Here is a 2,229-nt window from a genome sequence, read left to right on the forward strand (position 1 = left end):
TCGTTCCAAATTGGGTTATTTGTAATTGTAATCCCTATGCATTTAGTTGAATTTACAGCTTTCAGATTTGTGTGACTTATCGCGTAATCGAAATTTAGAGGATTTCTTTTCGCACTCATGTGAATAACTTCACACTTTTCCTTATTCAGGGTCAATTGCCACTTTTCGCACAATACAGATATCTAAATCATTCTGCAAGTCGTTTTGATCATCTGATGACTTTAAAAGACGGTAAATGACAGCATCATCTGCAAACAATCTAAGACGGCTACTCAGATTGTCTCCTACGTCGTTAATATAGATAAGTAACAATAGAGAGACTATAACACTTCCTTCGGGAACGCCGGATATTACTTCTGTTTTACTCGATGGCTTTCCGTCTATTACTACAACTGTGACCTTTCTGACGGGAAATCACGAATCCAGTCGCACAGCTGAAGCGATACCCCGTGGGCACGTAGTTTAGTTAGAAGACGCTTGTGGGGAACGGTGTCGAAAGCCTTCTGGAAATCTAAAAATATGGAGTCAATTTGACATTCCCTGTCGATAGCATTCATTACTTCATGAGTGTAAAGAGCTAGTTCTGTTTCACACGAACGATGTTTCCTGAATCCGTGTTGACTATGTTTCAATAAATCGTTTTCTTCGAGGTTCTTCATAATGTTCAAATACAGTATATGTTTCAAAACCCTACTGCAAATCGACCTTAGTGACATAGGTCTGTAATTCAGCAGATTACTCCTACTTCCCTTCTTGGGTATTGGTGTGACTTGAGCAATTTTCCAGTCTTTAAGTACAGACCTTTCTGTGAGCGAGTAGTTGTATATAATTGCTAAATATGGAGCTATTGTATCAGCATACTCTGAGAGGAACCTGACTGGTATACAACCTGGACCGGAGGCCTTGCCTTTATTAAGTGATTTAAGCTGCTTCGTTACATCGAGGATATCTACTTCTATGTTTCTCATCTTGGCAGTTGTTCGTGATTGGAATTCAGGAATATTTACTTCGTCTGCTTTGGTGAAGGAGTTTCGGAAAACCGTGTTTAATAGCTCTTCTTTAGTAGCACTGTCATCAGTGACTTCACCATTGTTATCGCGCAGTGAAGGTATTGATTGCGTCTTGCCACTGATGTGCTTTATGTATGACCAGAATCTCTTTGGGTTTTCTGTCAGATTTCGAGACAGAATTTCGTTACGGAAATTATTAAAAGCATCTCGCATTGAAGTACGCGCCATATTTCGAACTTCTGTAAAACTTTCCCCGGTATCATTAGACCCAAGTTGTCCTTCATTTGCCTCGGGCATGGATGAGTGTGATGTCTTTAGGTTAGTTAGGTTTAAGTAGTTCCAAGTCCAGGGAACTGATGACCTCAGATGTTGTCCCATAGTGCTTAGAGCCATTTGAGCCATTTATCCTTCACTGAGCCCAACATATTGCTGATTTTTGCTGGAGGATGGAAGAGTAGAACAAGATAAAAACCACCTCCCGTCCTCCAACAAAAATCAGGAGTATCCTGAGCTCAATGAAGGACAACTTGCGTCTAAGAACGCGGAGCACAGCCTCAGTGAATACCACACGCTTCAATTTGAAGAAACCGAGAGACGGTGTAGAGCGAAAGGTTTCTGGGACTATTGTTAAAGATATATATATACACTAAGATATCATCTTAGCGTATATATATATAGTTAAGGCTCACCGGCCACTTGACCATCTTCTTCTTCTGTGCGAATGCACAAACAGTGCCCGAACTCTTACGGGAATCAGCAACGCACTGCGAGTAATGAGTATAATGGGCGGGGGCACTACGAATGTAGTGCGGGACAATACGCTGAGAATGTCGGTTTCGCGGGAATCGTACCAGTGATAAATCCCTGCAACCGCGCTATCCTCTGTGTCCTCGGTGGCTCAGATGGATAGAGCGTCTGCCATGTGAGCAGGAGATCCCGGGTTCGAGTCCCGGTCGGGGCACACATTTTCATCTGTCCCCATTGACCTATGTCAACGCCTGTAAGCAGCTAAGGGTGTTCATTTCATTGTAATATTATTAAAGAGGCAGTGGAGATACGGGTCAGTGATAACCTGGGCAACCAGGATAGTGTCTTTCAACTCAGCACCACGTGGAACACAACATTATCAAGAACAAGACGAGAGTGCACCGATGGAGGCAGGTCGGTGGCGACGGATGGAATAAACAGACCGCACCGAGACGAGACGCCGGGACCCGGC

The 2,229-nt window shown here is 43.3% G+C and overlaps 1 non-coding gene across 1 annotated transcript; it reads left to right on the forward strand.

The window, feature by feature from the left end:
- Positions 1-1,897: 1,897 nt before the first annotated feature.
- Trnat-ugu lies at positions 1,898-1,971 on the forward strand. The gene has a single exon. It is a non-coding gene; the product is annotated as a tRNA-Thr (tRNA).
- The last annotated feature ends 258 nt before the right edge of the window (positions 1,972-2,229 follow it).

This window comes from Schistocerca piceifrons, chromosome 4 (assembly GCF_021461385.2).
Source record: "Schistocerca piceifrons isolate TAMUIC-IGC-003096 chromosome 4, iqSchPice1.1, whole genome shotgun sequence".
Taxonomy (NCBI): Eukaryota; Metazoa; Arthropoda; class Insecta; order Orthoptera; family Acrididae; genus Schistocerca; species Schistocerca piceifrons.